The sequence below is a fragment of the Mirounga angustirostris genome, unplaced genomic scaffold (assembly GCF_029215605.1).
Source record: "Mirounga angustirostris isolate CCGP_5_RB_7025 unplaced genomic scaffold, mMirAng1.0.hap1 SCAF_10, whole genome shotgun sequence".
NCBI lineage: Eukaryota > Metazoa > Chordata > Mammalia > Carnivora > Phocidae > Mirounga > Mirounga angustirostris.
Genome location: NW_026991718.1, coordinates 127,919,714 through 127,929,100, shown reverse-complemented (window position 1 = coordinate 127,929,100; position 9,387 = coordinate 127,919,714). Strand labels below are relative to the sequence as shown.

The 9,387-nt window shown below is 38.2% G+C and overlaps 1 protein-coding gene across 4 annotated transcripts in view; it reads left to right on the top strand.

Moving 5' to 3' along the window:
* Positions 1-9,387, top strand: part of ADNP (activity dependent neuroprotector homeobox) — a 30,590-nt gene that overhangs the window by 3,598 nt on the left and 17,605 nt on the right. The window contains exon 2 of one of the 4 annotated variants that reach the window (XM_045885966.3): positions 24-95. The exons of 2 other annotated variants lie outside the window; for them this stretch is intronic. The gene's annotated coding sequence lies outside the window, so the exon portion shown is untranslated. Of the gene's footprint in view, positions 1-23; positions 96-8,616; positions 9,356-9,387 lie in introns of those variants that run through there. One more of the 4 variants, XM_064573344.1, reaches the window with a different exon arrangement.

Below are 9,387 nucleotides of genomic sequence, written 5' to 3'. Positions count from 1 at the left end.
TCTCTTTTTTTTCCTTAAACCAGAGTGCAGGAAAAGTTCTAATACTATTTATGTTAAAAATAAAACGTCACCATGTTGAACAGATTAAGTGTCAAGTAAGTTCTCAATTATTGTTATTTTGATGACCCAATCTCAAGAGTTGCTAAGCTTTTAAAAACCTTAAAGATTCTCTGATCAAAATAGGCCTTTTCATTAACATGTAGTTGCTGCTAGATAATCAGCTTAAATAGGCTTTTACCAAGTAAAAATGACTTCTGTTTTTTGTTCGATTTGATTACTAAAAGCATAATTAAATAAGGTACACTGTGTTAAAAATTGTTGCTTTCCTTGTAACTAAATGTAATTTCTAGTATTTTGAAAATTTAAGTATTCAGCAATCTGTCGGTTGATACACTTAAGGTGATGTACACATGCTGGCTACATGTTTAATTGTGGAAATTACTTTAATGAGGAAGATAGAGCTGATCAGTTACAAAGGAGCAAGTAGGGATCAATACTTGGGTAGAGAGAGAGAAAAGAAAAATCTCAGAATTTCAGTAGTATTTTTGTCTTTTGGGAACTATATATAAATAACAAAATAGCGTGAGTTGTAATAGACCTTGGCAGGTTGACTCCATCAATTGGTTTGTACATATATACACATAAAATACAACTCACGTTTTTAGAGTTGGAAATACCTGTCATTAAATACAAAGTCCGAGCATCAGAGATGTGGTTGAGAAATAGTACATATAACTACAGAAAAAAATGTCGGAATTAGACATTGTAGTTTTTTAAAATAACCTGTTAAAATCTTAGTGAGGTAACTTGCAAAATGATGTGAAAGTAGCCAAAAAATGGAAATTTTTATAAGATTAGAAGCTAATTTGTAGTTTACACCAAGATGCCCAGTACTATTGTGTAATAATCTATGTGTTCATCCTGAACTTCTAAAAGGGCTTTCCCTTTAAAGTCTGTTACGTCTTCCAGAAGATAAAATATTTTCCATGGGAGTTTAACTCATTTATTTGCCTAAACAGCATGAACATTAAGTAAAATGTTGCTCCCCTGAGTAAATAATTTAATTGTAGAGTCACAGAGCTTGACATGTTCTTAGCATCATGCAAACTTCCCCTAGTTTTGTAAGAGCTTGTGGCGTTAAATCTAGAACAAATGCCATATTTTGCTGGTGTGCATCACTGTCAGTTATACATTTTATGTTGTTAGTTTGGAAACTTGGCATTTGAAACTGGTGAGAACCAAAGCCCCACACTAATTGAATTGATACTTTGAATGTAGAAGCTGTTTCTTGTTTACTCATTTCTGCCTTAATCATTGAGAGACTTTGTAAAAGAAGCCATCCTTGTTTTGCCCAGCATGAATGGCCATGGTTCCATTATGACTTCATGTTTTTTTATAGTTTGTTTGCCTGATCCTGTTAATTACAAAGTGAGGGGAAGGATGATTGTGCTCCCTCAGTCTTTCTGTGTCTTAGTTCTCCTTGGACCTGTGTTTTGGTTGTGACCTACCTTTGATATCTGGCAGTTAAGGAGTCATCTTGAATGAGAATCCATATTCTCTTTCACTGGAAGAAGGCTCTCCTCACATATTATCAGGCTTCTCAGATTGGTATATATATATATCAACTTGATTATAATGTGATGTGTTTGTCTATATTAGGAAGTCACAGATAAAATGTGAGCCAACTATATACAGGAACTGTTTTGATTGAGGGCATACATTTTCTAATCAGTGTAAAATGCAAAGTTCTTTTCACTATTTTGGTTCTGAGTTCTCTCATCTCCATGTATGCATTCAGTCGTCCTCTGCCTGTAGTTCTTTGAAATGCACTCTCAAGCTTCCTTGCTTTTGTGGATCCCTAGCTTAGTTCTAGGACCACAGCTTGAGAAATAATGAAATCTCCAGGATTGCAGCCGAGTTCCAGAAATAAAGGTGTGGAAATTAAGAGGAGAGCGTAAATGCTTTTGATAGAGTTTACTAAGGAAGACTGCCCTGAACACGTACTGCGGTTTAAGATTTAAGGTTTAACTCAAAAACATGCGTGCAATCTGTAGGAGACTTGTGCATTGTTTGACCATCCCTTAGAATTAAAAATAAATCCCTACCATCCTAACTCCCTCTCCAGTAAGGGTGTAGATTTGTAATTGAGTCACTCAGCTGTGGGTTGTTTCTGTTTATGTGTCACTTCTCCGATGACTTGGTTGATGCCTTTAAGAAGGGTGAGCTGTAAGTGTAAAGGCCTCTTTGCTGGCCTTTAGGGTAATATTAATGGCATGCCCATTTTATTAGCCAAGCATTTTTTAAGCCATTCTCAATTTTCTTAGGATTGTCCTTGTTTCACAAGTGGAGAAATCAAGGCACTGTGACATGCGATGATGACGTGAGCCACAGAATGTGTTCACGCGAGGCCTGTGCTTGAACACAGGCTTTTGTAGGGTTCCCTTGTGCTCTTTGGCTCATGGGGTCCCATGAATGCTTCGTAACTGGGTAGTGCTGTTTTGTGCTCGTGTGTCCGTGAGTACCCGAGGAGCCTAGATGGGCTTGACAGTCAGAGGCTGGCCACACCCCCAGCAAGAGAGTCCCGGCAAAAATTGTGCCGGGGGCGGTTGGTTGAAGCAGCACATGTCTGGCTTGAAGTTGCCTGCACATGGATCTAAAAAGAGCGTTTGCTTAGGGTCCTGTCGCTTTTCCCAGTGTTTTGGTTTAGGGCAGTCTTGTTCTTTCTTTCCTCCGAACAGTTATTTTTGCTTAGATAATTGCTGGCTTTTGCCGTTCTGCCTTTCCTTTTTCTGAACCCTCTGGGCTCTGTTTAGGAGTTTGTGGAAGGCTGTGCTTCCATTGAAACGTGTAGCTTTTTCTGGTGGGAACTGGCAACAAATGAGAACCTGAATGAATGGTTTCTTTTGAAATCTGGTATATCTGAAGAAACTTCTATCTAGCGGAAATATGGAAGAATTCATTAAAATTTTAAATTGGGGGTTGTAAACGTAAGTCAACAGTTAGAATTCTTGCTCTTATGAAAGCGGTGGGGAGTGTCCTGTGCAGTCGGCTCAAAGTCCTGGTCCACAATCAGGTAGGCTTAAAAACAACACCAAGAAAAACTTCTCTGCAGAAAGTGTAAGAGTTGAGCCACCAAGTGGCAAAGCCTGCTACACGAATAATGCTTCTGCTACAAAGAAAGCTTTGCCTATTAGGCCTTAACTCCTAGGAGATCACTCAGAAAAACTTGAGGTGATTCAAGTAAACTATTCTGTTATTCATGAATGAGGAGAAAAGAACCTTTCCCTTACTCTGGGAAAATTATTTCGGAGTAGTTTTGATAGAGCATAGAAATTTTCTCATTAAGGAATTAAAAATAACCTACTTTGTGTCTTATGCCATTTAGATGACCAGACCAGTGACGTGCTACTGAAATGATTGTAAGTGGACATATCTGGATGTCTTCTTAGGTCCCCACTTGTGAATTGATTTCCCTTTTTCACATTTCTCTTTAGCCAGGTTGTCCACCTGTATTGACAACAGCCGTGCTCCGCTATGGAGTTCTTACATGGGTGGCAAGGTGTTGCGGTCATTCCCCATGGTATGTCCCTGCCTTGCTGGAATGCCTACTTCAAACAGCAAATTAGGAAATGCTCCCCATCTCATACTCTTTAAAGCTAGATTAAGGTGTTAGAGATAGTCTCAAACCTTTTTTTTTTTTTTTTTTGGTAAGCTGTGAGGCATCTTTCTTCCTTTCAAGTAAAATTCTTTGTGAACTTCAGTATGTAAAATTGATAAAGGGTTAGGGAGCACACCTTCAGTTGCTCAGCTTTCATCTTGTCCCTCCAGCGTCATCTTCTCCTCCATGCATATATTCTATCATAGTCTCAGCACATTCTCAAAACACCCTGAAAGCCATTGGTTCCATTAATGTGTTCTGTAAATTCTGGTGGTCACAGCTAGGAGTCTCATCTAAAATCTGAATACTCCCAAGTAATGGGATAAACAGCAACATAATAGTTTCCAGTTGTAGGCACTAGTCTTTTAGTCTGAAAATCTTAGAAGTGACCCACATATTTTTTTTAATGAATATGCAAAATCTAGATCATAACCTTGATGTTTCTGTGTGACTTTAAGTCACCTAGGTTTATTGTAGGTACTTGCAGATATTCTATTGCATAAGCGTTTTAAGTGCCACAGAGTTTATAAAGTTAAGATTATGCTAACTCACAAATGTAAAGTATTATGTGAAAACACTATAATGTGTGTGAATGCACATTATGATGTGTCTAGGAACAGATACATGGCAACCACATCTGATTATCAGGATTAATAGTCCATATTTTTTAAAAGATTATACCGTAGCGTGAGCTCATAATTTTCAAAGTGACTATTCTAGTATCTGATCTGGTTTAAGATAATGATAACTGCTTTAAGTGTTAACTGTGGCAGCATCTCATTTAATCTTTCTGGCATTGGAGTTGAACAATGGAATCGTGTTCTTCTGCATATACTATAAGGAAAGAGACCTCCAGAGGTTGAGTAATATTTTTGGGTTCACAAAGCTAGTAAGTGGCAGAGTAAGGATTAAGTAAGGACACAAATCTGCCCAGCTCTGGAACTGTGTTCTTAATAACTACGTCGTACCGTCTGTCTTTTGAGCAGAGGAAAGCTTTTACTGTGTTGTGTCACCCTACTTGTTAACAGAAATTTGAAGTTGTGAGGTAAAAATTTTACATGTAGCTGATAGGTCAGCTGAATTTTTATTCATGAAAACAATATAGCTTTACTGGGAAACACAAATGTTGATGTAGGCTGTAGGCTTCACCATTGAATTTCATCTTCCTTTTGCCATCACTTCAGCATCTTACTGTCTTACACCTAAGGCTCTGCTCCGGTGATCTTGCAGACCTTTCCGATTGTGTGGGTCTGAGGTGGGTGTAAACTCAGCTCTGGTGATTCTGACAGTTGCCTAGGTCAGGTACTTCACTCCACATGGACTTCCTCTAGGCCTTTTGTAATGGGACCTGCCATACGGGCCAGATTAATTCTCTTAAAGTGCTGTTAGAATTGTATCCTTTCTCTCCTTCAGTATCTGCAGCACCTCCTCAGTGCCTACCAGACTCTAGCTGCACACTCAAGGCTTCTATCCTCTCCCCAACCTACCCTCCCAACCCTGTCGTTCATTATTACTCGGAAGCTTGGCATAGCAGCCATTCTGGACTCTATATGTTGTTCGTAGAACTTCTTGCTGTCCCACCTCTAGAACTGTGCCAGCAAGTTTTGTTTTTTTGTTGTGTTTTTTTGCAGTGAATGCAGATTCTCAACTAACGTAGTGGCCCCAGCTTAGCATCTACTTCCACCTTCTCCTGAGCTCCCCTGCTGAGAGTGAATTCTCCCTCTTATGAAACCTCAGAGCATTCAGTTTGTGACACATCTGACACTTTGCTTCTTTTCCTGTAGATATTTATGGGGTGTCATCTCTGTACGTCCTTTCTAGGAAGGGGCTTTTCCTTAGTCTACATTTACTGAGTGCCTGCCATGTGTCAGCCACTGCTGTAGATGCTAGATACCTAGCAAGGGGGAAAAAACAACAAGGAGGATCTTCTTAATAGAACTTCTTTGGTTTGGATCAAGAGATGGCACCCTTGTGTTCCTGCATATTTTAAGGGTTCGTAATTCCATCATTTGAGATCAGGAAAACCAATCTGCTGAAAAATGATTCATAGTGGTAATTTACAGACACAAATACCTCTTTACCATACTGTATCAATTATAATTTCAGGTCATACTTTCCTAAATCTGAAGTCACCTGTGATGAGCATTTAAAATAAAACAAATTTTAAGTCACAGTGTAATTATAATTTTGGAGATTGATAAGGTGGTGAATGGGGCTGCTTATTTCCCATTAGATTCTTGGTTTGATATTAATGAGCCACACCACATGAAAGAAAACAAAACTTGCCAAGATTAAATTGTCATCATTGTGTTACCTTTGAAAAGGTTTCTCAATTTATTTTTCCTAGGACCTCTCCTCTTTGGCAGTTCTATCCTTATAACTGTTTGAAAGAAACTTAAGGTTATTTAAAAATTTAATACATGGAAATTCTTTGAAAATCTTTACTGCTACGTGCTCTAGAATCATTTCACTTCTGCAAAACAAAAAATAGTTGAACTTATTAAAGTAACCCCAGCTGGATTAAATCTATTAGTTAAGGCAGAGTGAATTGGAGCCTTTGACATTGACAGAAGTGATATATTCCTCTGTTCCTGGCCTCTTGGAGTAGAGCATTTTTGCTAGGAAAGGGAATTCTAAGATTGGGGGGGGGGGGAGCATTAATAATGTTACCATAGAGTCATCCATTTAATATTGTCCAAAATGGTCTGGAAATTATTTCTAAAGTCCTTCAAAGTTCCTATGTTACATCCAGGACTTGCTCTTAGAGGATCTGTCCTGGTCAAAAAAAAACTTAACAGATGCTTAATATTCATAGTTTTGGCAGAGAGTCATCAATGATAAATGCCTCTAATTTTGAACCCACACTATCCTGCTGATAAAATTACGAGCAAACCTTATTTGGTTCCATATTCAGTACTATTGCCTTATATTTTCCAGTAGCCACATTGAAAAAAAATTTTTTTTCATTGTGATAAAATTTACCATTTTAACGACTTTTAAGTATAAAGTTCTTTGTTATTAAGTACACTCACATTGTCATGCAACCATTACCACTGTTCATCTCCAGAACTTTTTTCGTCTTACAAAACTGAATCTTACACCCATTTAACACCAAGTCCCCATTCTTCTTTCTACCCAGCCCTTGGCAACCACCTTCTTCTTTCTGTCTGAATTTCGCTTTCAGTATCTCATATGAGTAAAAGCACAGTATTTGTTCTTTTGTGGCCAGCTTATTTCATTTAGCATATGTCTTCAAGGTTCATCTGTGTTTCTACTAGCCACATTTTAACATTTAATTTCATTTAATGTTAACATTTAATTTAAAGATGAAATTAATTTTAATATATTTTTAACCTGGTACATCCAAAGTATTATTCCAACATGCCAATATTTTGAAAAGGTATTTATGAGACGTTTTGCATTTTTTAATACTAAGCCTTGGAAATCCCAAGTATATTTTACATGTGAAAGCATATCTCAAATGGGCAAAGGACTTGAATAGACCTTTCTCCAAAGAAGACATACAAGTAGCCAATAAGCAAATGAAAAGATGCTCAGTATCAACTAATCATTAGGGAAATGCAAATCACACCTAAAATGAAATACTACCTCATACACATTAAGATGGCTATTATAAAAAAACATTAACAGGTGTTGGTGAGGATGTGGAGAAATAGGAAGCATTGTGCGCTGATGAGAATGTAAATGGTAGTACCACTATGGAAACATAGAATTACCATGTGAAGAGATATTTGTACATCCATGTTCACAGCAATATTTACAATAGCTAAAAGGTGGAAGCAATCGAAGTGTCCCATCACCTGCAAAATGTGTGTACATATAGCGTGGAATATTATTCAGCCTTAGAATAACAGATAAGCAAAATATGGTGCAAAGATGGTATAGAATATTATTTAGCCTTTAAAAGAAAGGGAATTCTGACACAGGCTCCAGCATGGATAAACCTTGAGGACATGATACTAAGTAAAATAAGCCAGTCACAAAAAGACAAGTACTTTGTGATTCCACTTACATGAAGTACTTAGAGTAGTCAGAATCATGGAGACAGTAGAATTGTGGTTGTCCAGTGCAGAAGAGAAGGGAGTTATTGTTTAATGCACAGAGTTTCAGTTTTGCAACATGAAAAGACTTCTGGAGATGGGTGGTGGTGATGGTAGCATGATAGTATGACTAAATACCACTGAACTATACACTTAAAAATTCTTTTTTTTTTTTTTTTAAAGATTTTATTTATTTATTTGAGAGAGAGAGAGCATGAGGGGGGGAGGGTCAGAGGGAGAAGCAGACTCCCCGCCGAGCAGGGAGCCTGATGTGGGACTCGATCCCGGGACTCCAGGATCATGACCTGAGCCGAAGGCAGTTGCCCAACCAACTGAGCCAACCAGGCGCCCACTATTCTTCTTTTTAAGATTTTATTTATTTATTTGAGACAGAATGAGAGAGAGAGAGAGCGCACATGAGAGGGGGGAGGGTCAGAGGGAGAAGCAGACTCCCCGCCGAGCAGGGAGCCTGATGTGGGACTCGATCCCGGGACTCCAGGATCATGACCTGAGCCGAAGGCAGTCGCTTAACCAACTGAGCCACCCAGGCGCCCATACACTTAAAGATTCTTAAGATGGTAAATTTTATGTTATGTGCATTTTACCACAATAAAAATAAACTAGTTTAAAAGCATATCTCCATTCAGCTCAGACTAGCCACGTTTTACGTGATGAAGAGCCGCTTGTGGCTAGCATCTACCTGTTGGAAGGAAAGCACTTCTTAAAAATTAAAAACTTTTCAGGCAGCATTGGTTTTCTTGCTGCATGACTAAATGCTGAGATACCTAAGATTCATTTCCTTTTAAAAGAAAAATTACATGTGCATAAAAATCTGGAAGGATAAATATACCCAGTGTTAACTCTTTACATATAATTATTTGTGTTCCTTGCCTTATCTATAGTCTGTTAGGCCCAATTGCAACAACTTTACTGAGATGTAATTCATACACCATAAAATTCACCCCTTTAAAGTGTAGAATTTGATGTTTTTTAGTATATTCACAGAGTTGTGCAGCTATCACCACAGTCAATTTTAGAGTATTTTCATCATCCCACAAAAGAAAAAAAACCGGTTCCCATGAGCAGTTAATTGCCGTCTGCTGTCCCCAGTTCCTCTAGCCTTCGGCAGCTTTACTCTTTCTGTCTGTAGATTTGCATGTTCTGCACCTTTTATGTAAATGGAATCATACAATAAGTGGTCTTTTGTGACTGACTTCTTCCACTGAGTATAATTTTTCAGGGTTCATCCATGTTGGAGCATATATCAGCACTTCATTTTTTTATGGCTGAATCATATTTCACTGTATAAATATACCACATTTTATTTATCATTTAATAGTTCATGGAGTTTGGGTTGTTTCTTCTTGGGTATTAATGACTACTGTGAGACCATTCATGTACAGGTTTTTTTGGTGTTTCTGGTTTTTTTAGGATTTTATTTATTTGAGAGAGAGTGAGCCCATGGGGAAGGGCAGAGGCAGAGAATCTCAAGCCGACTCCCAAGCTGAGGGCGGAGCCCAACAAGGGGTTAGATCTCACCACCCGTGAGATTACCACCTGAGCCGAAATAAAGAATCAGACGCCTGACTGACTGTGAGCCACCCAGGCACCCTCGTGTACAGGTTTTTGTGTAGATGTATGTTTTTATTTCCCAATTGCTTTTGTAAT